The 14093-nt window shown below is 41.4% G+C and overlaps 1 protein-coding gene across 1 annotated transcript in view; it reads left to right on the forward strand.

The window, feature by feature from the left end:
• Positions 1–5828: 5828 nt before the first annotated feature.
• prlra (prolactin receptor a) overlaps positions 5829–14093 on the forward strand; it is a 78262-nt gene continuing 69997 nt past the window's right edge. The window contains exon 1 of the mRNA XM_084324269.1: positions 5829–5992. The gene's annotated coding sequence lies outside the window, so the exon portion shown is untranslated. The remainder of the gene's footprint in view (positions 5993–14093) is intronic.

Genomic DNA, 14093 nt, shown 5'->3' on the forward strand with positions numbered 1-14093 from the left:
TTGACAAAAGGAGGGGCATAAAAAGGGACATTTTAGACAGTCAGTTCCGTTGTGAGTGAAGCTTATTTGCTGTGAAACCTTTGTTTAGAGAGCATTCTGACTGGAAACATCACTGCCTGGTTTGGAAACAGCACGGCACAGGACAGGAAGGCCCTCCAGAGAGTGGTGCGCTCAGCAGAGCGTACTACGGGTATTGCACTACAACCCCTGCAGGACTTATATAACAGGAGGTGCAAATACAGAGCCTGCAGAATTATGAAAGACCCCCACCACCCACAAAACAGCTTGTTCAAGCTGCTGCGGGCAGGCAAGGCCTACGGCCACACGCTGCAAGAACAGAGAGACTCCGGCTCAGCTTCTTCCTCCAAGGCCATCAGAACACTGAACACTGAACTCTCCACTCACAAGTACACATGGGCACACACAGACACACAAACATACACACAACACTCATGCGGCAACCGCTAAAACAATCACTTTAAACAAATGTCACTTTAAAAAATAGAAAGTCACTTTAAAGGAAGGAGGTACTGTATAGTATAGTTTAGATACTTTAAGGAGTTAAAGAGTTAAAATTGTAAATTGTATATTGTATAGTAGTGTATATAGGAACCAGTTTCTCAGGAACTTAGCATGTCTTTTTTACCAGGCATATCTTGTGTCTTACCTATTTAATTCTTTCTATGCCTATTTTATTATTGTATTTTGCACAATCAATGCGGGCATGACCACCCGCATTTCACTGTATGCCCTGGTATGTATGTGAAACAAAAATTAACCCATAACCCTTTTTCATCAGATTCTATTTGAAGCAAGTGTTTTGCCAGAGAAACCTCAACACTTCATCAGCCCAAGTGTTTTAGCAGATCAGTCCTTCTCAGAGTTTCGTCAGACCAACATTTATTTTATTATTGGCGTATACTGTATATGGAAATAATGAAGATATTGTTATAAAACAGCCGTTGTCCTCTTCTCCCAGTCGTGTGTAAAGTTCAGAGTGTTGCTGGAAGTGAAAGTGACGGCGGAGGACACACGTCTCTGTCACTGTAGCTTTGACTTGACCGCTGTTTTGATCTTGGTGTTAGAGACAGATATCCACGGCTCTGTGAAGAAAACATGCAGACGTGGGGCTGCTTCACCGAGTGCTTCTGCGTCGGCTACATGTGGCCTCTGTTCTTTGATAGTGTAACCAAGTGGATTCGAGTCCTGCCTCCGAGAAGTGCGTTCTTGCACGTTCTTATGTCCATGTTTCGTCCACTTTCCCAGGGTTAAGGCAGTGAGATCCCAACCCCATTGCTACGTGAACCTGGATACAGATTCACAGGGCAGTGATATCCCACCGCTGGCTGTCACCATTGTAACCGAGTGGATTTGAACCTGGGACATAGGATCCACAGGTAGCGGCACTAACCAGCTGAACTAAAGGGTCAGAGCGTTAGCAAAGCTGGTTGACTATGACCGACTCGTTATTAGTTTACAATAGTAAGGGATTAGATGATATTAGATTAGATAGATTAATTAGATTCGATTCGATTCGATTTTAATTTATTGTCATTATACAGCACAAGTACAGTACAACGAGAACAACACACATGTTTCTGTGTTTCTGTGCATTACGCACTTTGATTATATGCACTTTTACTGTAAATTGTGCCTCTGTCATTATGCACTTACTATGCTATGATCTTAACCCTAGCATTTGTCCTTTATACCATCTGTGTTTTTTTCTTCTTACTGTCCATGTTTCTTTTCTGTACTGTTTCTACTCTGCTCCTGTATTGGTTTAGTTGTAGACACACAGTATTGCTCTGTACCTGTATTCCAATGTGGATTTGTCCATACATGGCAAATAAATCTCTGACTCTGACTGACTGACTCTGAAACATTTGGCATCCAACACAGTGCAAATGTAAAAGTAAAGTGTGATAGTAATATACAATGTACAGGTGAATAAACTGAGTATACAATATATAAATGAGTACTACTGAGTAATAGTGCTAATCATATTTATGTACAGAGTTGTAGTATTAGTATGTACAGTGATACAGGTATAAAAACACGCTGGTAGTAAGTCATACTGGCCAGCAGCATAACTAGTAAGAGTAGGTAAGAGATATGTATAGATATAGATAGTATATACAGATTATATGCAGGTATGTACAGACAGATGTGAGATAGATAGATATCGGTAAGCATAAAATATATGGTATATATATCAGTATTGTACATGCTATCATACAAAGATATATAAACTCACATATAACTAACTCACATATACTAAACACACACACACACACACACACACACACACACACACAAAGCTACGAAAGAGAGGAGGAGGGATGACTGACACTATGGAGACTTGACTATGTTTCCAGCTCCCAGTAAGAGGAAGACAATAAACATTGTTCAAAGGCACTGTGCTCTGATTGTCACGGTGTGTTTTACAATGTTTGTTCATGTACACATTGAGTAAAGGTCACTTCAATATCAGCAAACAGACACCATGTGTTGAGTTGGAAGGTTAGTTGGTCCTCTCTGATGGAGAGGCACAACAAACACTGGTATTTGTACATTTTAAGGCCCTTATTGGTAAGCAACCTCCTTTTACTACATCATTATTGGAATGGAATTTTGGAATCTATGGAACCCGTTCTAGTGACTGGCTGGTCCTTAAGGTCCCCAGAGTTTGCTCTGAACAGGGTGAATCTGAATCTTGATATTCTCCCCTCTGTTGCAGAGCTTAACACATTGATCTCCAACCTTTGTCAATCAAGTTGTACATGTTTTAATTGATTTGTTATCCTTACTATTGCCTCACCTTGTTGTAAATTAGGGAAACCTCAGTTGCCTTTCGAGTTTAAATAAAGTGAAATGAAATAGCCTACACAGTGTATTCACTCGTGCACACACACACACACACACACACACACACACACACACACACACACACACACACACACACACACACACACACACACACACACACACACACACACACACACACACACACACACACACACACACACACACTGACACACATATACACACACGCATAGACGCCTGCGCAATAGAGCACGCGAAGCAGCTGCTCTACGACTATTGAACATGGGGGGGCAAACGTCTGATTTTGCTCCCCCACTTTTTTATCATATGAAAAATATGATATACCCCCCCCCCCTCCCATATATAAATCTAACCATAACTACGTAATTTCAATCAAATTAATAATACGCAATGACACTTAATAGCAAGTTTTTAAGTTTCCAAAGATTGTGACCCCCCCCCCTGCTCCCCCATATGGTTTGATCCAGTGCCTCTCCAAGTCCAACCCCCAGCAGAGCAGACAGTGGCGCACGGCGCTGGCGCTGCAGGTAGGCTGAGTGTTAATATCAAAGGCCACAGAAGTGTGTCATTTGGTGGCAGGCAGGATTTTCCAGTAAGTTGTTTATGATTGTTAAGATTATTTATGTTAGACATGTCGTTTACTATTGAGTGGTAGAGGTTCTACCACGCAATACAATAAAAGTGTTTCACTGCCATCTGGTCATACCAAAATAATAATAATAATAACAAAGTTTCCCTCTGGTTGGCATTAGCTTTAGTGCTAGCCGCTAGCTAACGTTGTCATATATCTAGATATGTGGTGTTGTCAGCTGGATAACGTTGACTTCGTTTGCAAATTTTACGTTCGCGAGCAGGGCCGGATTAACGACGGCCGCGGCCCGTGGGCCTTTAGTGACGAGGCCCCCCCCCCCCCCCCCCCCCAAAAAAAGATTTTACTTTTTTTTTTTTTTTTTTTTTTTTATAATAATATATGCAATAAAAGTCTGAAAATGAAGGGATTATGTCCATGAGTGTCATTTTTAGAAATTAAGGCCTGCCTCTTATATAAGCCTCTCTAATAAAGGCCTGGTGTTCTTTGCAGCTGAGGTAAATAGAAGACCCGTCCTATATTTGAGGATTTACGGTAAATCAAGATGTTCAATTATCTTAAGGTACAATACCTGAAATGAAAATGTGTGTGTGTGTCCAGCCAACCAGGTAACATGGCAGAAAAAAGAAAGAATACAGACATCGGAGCATTTTTCAGTACACCAAAACGCAAAGTAAGAACCCTAGTAGCCTAATAGCTCAAAGACTTAAAGGGCGGGCTCCACAAATAATGGATTGCACGGTGTTAATTGCACCTTTACTTACAATTCATTATGAATTGTAAATGGGGGACCCTGATGTAAACAAAACAAAAGTCTTTCTCTGGTCTGCAATCCCTTAACAATTGTGTGTATTGAGCCGTACTATATTGTACCCATTCTGCAATATGTTAATAACATTTTTAATCAATCAATAACAGATTGCAGAATGGGTACAGTACAGTACGGCTCAATACACACAATTGTTAAGGGGATGCAGACCAGAGAAAGACTTTCGTCTTGTTTACATCAGGGTTCCCCATTTTCAATTCATAATGAATTGTAAGTAAGGGTGCAATAGAAATGTTTCATAATGATGTTCAGTGTATTCATAAGTGTATTGCTCTCCTTAATGTAGAATGATATGGTGACTGTACAGACTCAGGAAGGAGAGAAAGAGACCAAAGAGTTACAGGTAGTGGAAATATCAGACAGTCAGCTTAAAGTGTAGGATAACATAACAAATTAAGACACAAATACTTGGATTATATATCCCCCCCTCTCTCCCTTTCTTTACAGAGTAGCATAAAGATTGTGTATTCAAACCGGTTCAGTGTATTCATAAGTGTATTGCTCTCCTTAATGTAGAATGATATGGTGACTGTGCAGACTCAGGGAGGAGGCAGAGAAGGAGAGAAAGAGACCCAAGAGTTACAGGTAATGGAAATATCAGACAGCTTAAAGTGTAGGATAACATAACAAATTAAGACACAAAATAGGCTATATTTACAGCAGACCCTGTTATTGTTCCTTGTTGGTATTTTTTCTCTCTTTCTTATTAAAAACTTGGCCTATTTGAAAGGAGATTGATTTAATAAAAATAAAAGAGCAACAAAAAAAAATACAGTATATATACAGTATATAAATATATATATATTAATATATTATTATTATTATAGTAATTGGCTATCATACTGCAATATAAACTGAGTTTTATAGTGAAAAGAGCAGCTTTATTGGTCAAGATTGAAGGCTCTATATTGCAGGAAATTGCACGTACAGGTTCATTAAATGAATAATAATTATAATAAAAAAAAACAAAAAAAATAATTGCACCCCCACTTTCAACTATAACTAGGCGGCCATGCACACACGCACACACACACACGCACGCACACACGCACGCACACACACACACACACACACACACACACACACACACACACACACACACAATCCTGATGAATTGAAAATGGGGGACCCTGATGTAAACAAGACGAAAGTCTTTCTCTGGTCTGCATCCCCTTAACAATTGTGTGTATTGAGCTGTACTGTATTGTACCCATTCTGCAATCTGTTAATAAAGTTTTCAATCAATCAATCAATCAATCACACACACACACACACACACACACACACACACGCACGCACACACACACACACACACACACACACACACACACACACACACACACACACACACACACACACACACACACACACACACACACACACACACACACCAATGAGCTGATGAGCAGGGAACTAACTTGTGAAGGGAGATAGAGAATTCAGCACTGAGCGGGTTATTTGTGGGCGGGGCATGTGCTATAATAAACACAACCCACCCCGCCCTCATCAGGACCAGTTTAGCGAGCACGGGATGCGAGGAGCTCTTTAGTGACGGGTGGTGAGCTGGCTCAGTCTTGGGTACTGAGTACTGACTGTGGCTGTGCGCGTCCGTTCTCGCTGCTCGAGTGACGAGTCAAGAGTACTAAATTTTGGCTTTTTGCATGGGAGTCCATCTCCTTCCTTCACCTCGACAACGGAAAAGCCCGGACCTTATCTATGCACGAAAGGTGAGTGAAAGCGTCTCGCGCTGCGCAGCGCAGGTTGGTTGATTGATTGATTGATTGATTGATTGATTGATTGATTGATTGATTGAAAACTTTATTAATAGATTGCAGAATTGGTACAGTACAGTAGGCTACAGCTCAATAGTCAATACACACAATTGTTTAGGGGATGCAGACCAGAGAAAGACTTTCGTCTTGTTTACATCAGGGTCCCCCATTTTCAATTCATCATAACATATGACATAATGTGACATACAGATAGACAGTACTGCTACATCTATACATTTATGACATACCAGATTTGCAAATACAGTACTGTTTGTGATACAAAAAGAGTCTAAAAAAGAGTATATACATTTGACGTAGAAACTGTACATTGGAGGTGGTGGGGGGGGGGGGGGGGGTGGGTAGGCGGGGTGGGGGAAACTGTACAACTGTACAAGCAAAACTGTACATTGGAATATCGATGAAACCATACCTGGTTCCAAGAAGAGGGTCTCGTGTATTCTTGGGTTAGGTCATTTACTGTACATTGGAGGGGGTTGGGTTAGGACATTTACAGGGGCCAGTTTCGAATTGCAGTCTCCGTAGGTGTTCTTTGAGAGTGGTTTTGAAAGTGGGTAGTGATTCACATTCCTTTACAGCTTTGGGTAGGGCGTTCCACATTGATGTGGAATATTGCTAAACGTGTTTAGTCCCTTGTTTGAGCCGAATCTGGGTTTAACATGATTTGTGGAGCCATGAGGTGCAAGCATAGTCGTAGTACCCTTGAATGAGTGCTCCTGCCAGAGTCTTCAGGGTATCCTTGTTTACCAGAGAGGAGATCCGGTACAAGAATCTAGTTCGTTGGTTGACTTTTTTGATTACAGGTGGGGGAAACTATGCTCGGCTGCGTCATACAGCAGGTGGTTAGGGTCCCTCTTATTAAATTCGATTCAATACAACTGTATTATTCCACGAAAGACAATTTAATTTTGGGCACAAGTAAAAACAAACAGGAAACAGACAGACAAGCAAAAGAGCTGTTTGGGATTATGTTGGGCTGAAAAAGAAAAGAATCATAAAACAATTATAATAAATAAATGGAGAAATAGTCCACATATCAGTACCAACAGAATAGAGGCCTTGAATGTTTGTGTCGTTCTCTTTATTCCAGTATGGCTGCCTGTAACCACTGGTAACCACTTTCAAAAGTAAGTGTGTCTCTTCCATTGCCAAGACACTGGTTGTTATGTTACAGGCAGCAATGCGAGGCCTCTATTCTCCTTCAGTTCCTTGTTCACCAGGCGGGTGGCTTCCGGAAAGAACTGTGCCAGTTGGTACTATAAATCACCTAGGCGATGCTCAAGAAGGAGAATCTGGAACTGGGGGTGAAGGACATGGGGGTCCCCTGTGATGTCATGGGCCTTTGTCCTGACCTGCTGCTCATAGAATGAGGCCAGGCTTCAGAGGGGCACTCCAGTGGTTTTGGAACAGGTGTTCACAATGGTTTGTTGGAGACTGGTTTCTGTGTTTGAGTTTAGTTGAACCTTTATAAACCACCTTGGGGAAATGCATTGCATTTGACCCATCCTGACTTTTTAGGAACAGTGCGGGCAGCCACACAGTGTGGGGCCCGGGGACCAACTGCAGTTGTAACGCCAGTAACTTTGTCAAGGGCAACGCCATGGATATATAGCTAGCATGCATTATTTTTATGGTGTACTCCTGGAGGAGACCTGAGTACCAGGAGGAAACCCATGGAAACACAGGGAGAAACATGCAAACTCCACACAGAAAGATACAGGTGCAAATACAGTATGTATGGTAGTAACTTGTACTGGCCATCAGCATAACTAGTAAGGGATATGTACAAATATAGATGTAGTATACAGATATGTAAAAGGACTGTGTGTGTGTGTGTGTGTGTGTGTGTGTGTGTGTGTGTGTGTGTGTGTGTGTGTGTGTGTGTGTGTGTGTGTGTGTGTGTGTGTGTGTGTGTGTGTGTGTGTGTGTGTGTGTGTGTGTTCCTGTGGGTCGCCCATCGCGCGTGTGTGTGTGTTAATCTGATGACAAAAAGACTTCTACTTCTACTAAATACAGACAGGTGTAGATAGATATATATGCAGAGTATATGGGTAGACACTAGACAGACTATAGTATGAGGTGGGTAGTTCAGATTATTATGATTACAGTGTAGGGCAGTTGTAGACATTGAAAAGCAGTAGGTAGGTATACATTGAGTCTAGGCAACCAAGTTCACAGTCTTGCAGTATGGGCAGCAGAGCCTGCGTGCCTTCCTCAGACACTGTAGCTTGTGATGGATAGACTGAATGAATGAATGAATGAATGAATGAATGAATTGTTTATTTTCTGTCTTTGTTTACAACAAATCAAAAACACACTTGTGTGGACTTACAAAAAAATTATCACAAATGTACATATCCAAAGTAAGCTCACACACAAAATCCAAACTCAATGGCCGAAAAAAGGAATAAGGCTGAAGCACATGCTTAATTTTTGCCTATCCTTTACAACTCATTATTACATGGCGTTTTAATATTCGCCGAAATGCTTGATTGTGATTGGTCAATAGCGCTCGGTTGCCCATAACAGCGGTCCGTTATTACTCGATAACGGACCGCTGCCAGGGGCAACCGAGCAATAATGACCGCTGTTCGCAGCTGGAGCAATCAAGCCCACTGACACACACTGCATCAGTGCAATCAGACACACCTGCCGGCTGCCGGCGATAATAATAACTTTATTTGGGCTGACAAAGCCACAGAACAACTGCGTCTGCATTTGATCTCCTCTTGTCGATGGTGTAAAATGAATTAGGTATATTGTTAGTAAGTTAGCCATGTAATAAGCGGGATAATGTATAGCCTATACTCGGTCATTGTCACAAAATAATTGACCTTCACTACGTTTAGAACACCTCAGCGAGGCTCCTCTGTATTCTAAACTCCGTGTCGGTCAATTATTTTGCGACAATGACCTCGTAGCTATACATTATCCCTTACATAGTAGGGGAGTGATGTACCGGTGATGCATTGGGCGGTTTTCACCACCCTCTGCGGTGCTTTCCGGTCAGAGGGAGTGCAATTGCCGTACTGTGATGCAGTTGATGAGTATACTTTCTATGGCACACCGCCGGTAGAAGTTCACCAGAATCTGAAGGGACAGGTGGGCTTTCCTCAGTCTCCTCAGGAAGAAGAGGCGCTGGTGAGCCTTCTTGACCTGTGGTGAGGTGTTGATGTTCCAAAGAGAGGTCCTCGGAGATGTGGACGATAATACTATTACTATGATTACATACTACGATAAAAGTAAAAGATAAAAGTGGCCTCCGCACAAATGACAGTGTAGGGCAGTTGTAGACAGTGGAAGCAGTAAGGTACAAGTCTCAAGCACCTGTATCTAGTATCAACTTAGCTCTAATCGGTGTGTTTTGAAAAGCAGAAGCAGTGTTACGTGTTGTGTTGTGTAATCAATGCACCTGTGTGGTATTAGGTACCGTTAGGTAGCTAGATCTACAACCTTACTTTTTTAAATAAAAGTGATATTTTTTCTTTTTACAAATACACACATGATACAAATAGACATTTGCTGGTGTTGGATACAAACATGTGTAAGGGGAATATCATTGAATGTCAGTTTTGAAAGGGTGTTGATTTTCATGGTCTTAATCTTTTGTATTTCTGTCTGCTGTTACTACCTGCGTGTTTGGCCGGTTGGCCGGTTCGGCAGCTGCAGCACTGGTGAACAAGAGGGGGAATTTCACGTTCACATTTCAGATTCAGATTATTTTATTGTCACAGCTTTTTAAAATGTACATATACATTCTACTACGGCTCCTCAACAGTAGTAGAATTGTAAACACAATACACAACGATCTATACAAACTATACAATACAAGGTATATGTTATACAATACAAGGTAAAAAAAAACAGCAGATAAATAGTAAAACAAATACAAATAAAAAGGGCATAGAGATGGATAGAGATTGATAGAGGTGGATATCTAGATGCACTTGTGAAGTAGGCTATCCTGCTCCAACAGTTTGAGTCAGACAACATTCTTCTACAAAGGTGTATGGTACATGGACTGTTCTTATATACTAGTATGTATACTAGGGATGAGGCAAACTCTTTCAAAGATTGCTATTCGATAGTCACTGGGAACTATTCGAATACTAATCGAAAATCGTATATTTGCATAAACTATACATTTATTCTATAATCTAACGACTATTAGAATATTCAAAAATCAATGCCACCCATTGTGCTCCCTGTGTACTCTGTAATGAAGTTACTGATCCCCATCACTTTTTCCACTAATGGCAGTGTGGTGGAACCAGAGAGGTCACTAATGTGTGTGTGGTCAGATCTCCATGTTGGATACAGATTTATTGTTAAAGCATTGTCAAATACTTAATCCAGGTTTAGGAGTTGAATGGAGGTCTTGCTTCTCTGGCCAGGAGAAAACCAAGATCATCCTCAATTCTGTGAGCTTGCTTCTTAAAAAAAAAAATTGGCTGCACGTTAGCCTAGCTTAGCACAATGAATGGAAGCGGACATGGCCGGTTAGCCTTCGGGAGAGGTGTTAGCTGGACAATGCCTAGGCTAACCGGCCATGTCCGCTTCCATTCATTGTGCTAAGCTAGGCTAACGTGCAGCCAGATAGCTTTCTACTGAACGCACAGAGAGGAAACTGGTATCTATCTTCTTGTCTCTCTCTGGAGAAGACTGTAAGCTAATTTCCCAAAATGTTGGCGTGTTCCTTTAAGCTTTCTGTGAAGGGGGGTGTGGGTTGTGAGGAGGGGTGAATAACAAAAGGTGGTTTTGAGGAGGTGAGGAAGACTAGAGTCGAGGTGAAACAAAGGGTATGTAACGCTTGGTGTGCTAATGAAGTTGAAAACACAGTTTGCAGACAAGGGAGAAGGAACGGAGGCAGAGACGAGGAGCGATGCTTGAAGAAGGGGTGTTTACTTCTTATCCAATATAAATACAAGACACTACTACTAATAACACAACGAAGGAAAACAAGAAAACGACAGAGTATACAGGCAAGAACTCACTAGACATCAACGGGGAAGGCAGGCACGACACAGGGACAACACGGGATACGGGAGGAAATGATACCACCAGGAAGTGAGGAACAAACAGACACCTAAATACCAACACGAATTAATAACGATCAACACCTGGCAGGGCCAGGCCAAAACACAGAATCACAAACACAACCTAGACACAAAAGCACTGACACACTAAACACAACTAGACACTAAGGCAATGACACACAACAACTCAACAGGGGTGTAACATCAAACACAGACAGGGATGGTCCAGGATAACATAATATTACAAATCAAATCAATAATGTGCAACCAACGCAAAATGACCGACCGCACCATCGGGCTTAGGTCAGAGGGAGGTAGGGAGCCAATGTCAGGAGGAGAGCACTGTCCAATGTTATTCTCCTGCCTGGTCCAGCCAGGACCGGGCCTTGGAACGTAACAGGGTAGGATGTGAGGAAGAGGAAGGGAAGGAAGAGGGCAGGAGGAGGGGGGAGGTGAAAACAGAAATATTGGAGGAAAACCTCTACGGCAGTAATGCATAACGTTCAGTGTTCCAATTGATTGATTGATTGATTGATTTTATTTATGGATCCAAAGACAACAAATCCAAGGGAGCACATGCAAAAGTGACAACACTTATTTCCAGCATGGTCCCCGATGTTCTGACCAAAGGACATATACAAATAACATATAAAACAACACATAAAGCAAAAGTCCAATACAACAAATCCATATTCTACATAATTCTAAAAACAAGACAATAACATCCTGACCAAATACCATAAAATAGCGCATTTATTATACCATCATTAAAACAATAATCCAAGTATGACCTGACAGCTATCTGGCCACTTTACCCCAGAGATCAATCACATTTTGATTTGCACATTGATTGATTGATTGATTGATTGATTGATTGATTGATTGAAACGTTTATTAACAGATTGCAGAATGGGTACAGTACAGTACAGCTCAATACATACAATTGTTAAGGGGATGCAGACCAGAGAAAGACTTTTGTCTTGTTTACATCAGGGTCCCCCATTTTTAATTCATCATAACATATATGACATACATGACATACAGATAGACAGTACTGCTACATCTATACATTTATGACATATCAGATTTGCAAATACAGTACTGTTTGTGATACAAAAAGTGTCCAGAAAAAGAGTGTATATACATTTGACGTAGAAACTGTACATTGGAGGTGGTTGGGTGGGTGGGGTGGGGTTCGGTGGGTGGGGGCTGTACATTGGAGGGGGGGGGGGGGGGTAGGGGGGGGACACTGTACACTGTGTGTACATTGGAATAATGACAAAGCCATACTTGGTAATTTACTGTACAACTGGGTTAAGACATTTGTAGGGGCCAGTTTCGAATTGCAGTCTCCCGTAGGTGTTCTTTGAGAGTGTTTTTGAAAGTGGGTAGTGATTCACATTCCTTTACAGCTTTGGGTAGGGTGTTCCACATAGGGGTGGGCGATATATCGAGTATACTCGATGTATCGCGGATTGTTCTACCCGAGATGTAGTACTGTACTATATCGCGAACATCGAGTATTTAGTTTATATGGCGCCGCCCGCGGCCGAGAGACACTCGCAGTGCTTTCCTCGAGAAGGGACGGCGGAGCTATAGGCTAACGTTAGTGTAGTCAGGGCTGTACAGTGCGATATAATGTTGCGGTTGTAATTTCATTAGACAGACCAGCGCGGACCTTTAATAACATGTAATTTAATTGACACGAGCAATGAGCTAACGGTAGCTGCTAACCAAGGTATCCATTAGGATTATGCTAAGCTACTAGCGATAGCTGCTAACCCTGGTAAACGGTCAAAGCGGACTCCACAAGACTAGTTCCATTCGTGAGGAAATGGGGTGGGTTATATTGACAACGCTTGACAACAGCAGTTTAAACATAACTTCATATTTATTAGTTATTCATTTCTGTATATCATTCAATTTCCATCTCCGTGTGTCTCCATCTCCATCTCTTCCTGTTTACATTCGAGTGTGACGTTATCACCTACGGCAGCTTAGACGATCAAAACGCGAACCTAGAACAAACCCGAGGGGGGGGGGGCTGGCTCTCTTGTTCATTCTCGCCCCCTCTCTCTCTCTCCCTCTCGCTCTTTCTCTACATTCAATGATTTAAAGTAGCCAAACGTTACAGACAGTATAAATACTAACTGGATAGTTGATGATATAAACATTTAATTTCATTATCTGAAATATTCTAAAATCATTAAGTCTGCTATAAGCCATTATACCTTTTGTGTGTGATTATTATTTTCTCACAGTAGGGTGTGTATATATATACATATATATATATGTGTGTTTGGCTAAAGTGGATAGAAAACACAGTACTGTGTAAAAGTCTTAGGCACCCAAGAGTTTTTATATAAATTGTCTTAGATGTAAATAATTTTTTTTATTAGTGTGTCAGTAGACTACTCTTAGTACATTTTCATTAAATTATTTTTTAAAGCATCTTCATGGTTTAATAATGCAAACATATGTTGCAGGGACTTATTATAATCATCATATTGGCGTGACTGTATGCATCAAAGGGTTAAATCAAGCATTTTTAAGTGATTTAGAGGAAATGTAAAAATATCGCGATATATATCGTGTATCGCGATATAGCCAAAATATATCGCGATATCATTTTTGGCCATATCGCCCAGCCCTAGTTCCACATTGATGTGGCATAATTGCGAAACGTGTTTAGTCCCTTGTTTGAGCCGAATCTGGGTTTAACATGATTTGTGGAGCTCCCTCTGGTGTTGTGATCGTGGTATTCACTGACCTTTGGGAAGTATTTTGACATGTACATGGGTACCTTGGTCGCATAGTGTATCTTGTAGACCAGGCCCATTGCAAGTTGCTGTACTCTGTCGTCTACTCTAAGCCATCCTAGGTTGTAGGAGGTGGGTTCTAGGAGTCAGGTCAAGCAGTAGTCTGACTAGCTTGTTTTGAGATGTTTGTAATTAGTTTTTTAGTGCCTTTGAGGTGCTTTGGTACCATGAGGTGCACTCATA

Source organism: Notolepis coatsorum, assembly GCF_963971535.1.
Source record: "Notolepis coatsorum genome assembly, chromosome: 11".
Taxonomy (NCBI): Eukaryota; Metazoa; Chordata; class Actinopteri; order Aulopiformes; family Paralepididae; genus Notolepis; species Notolepis coatsorum.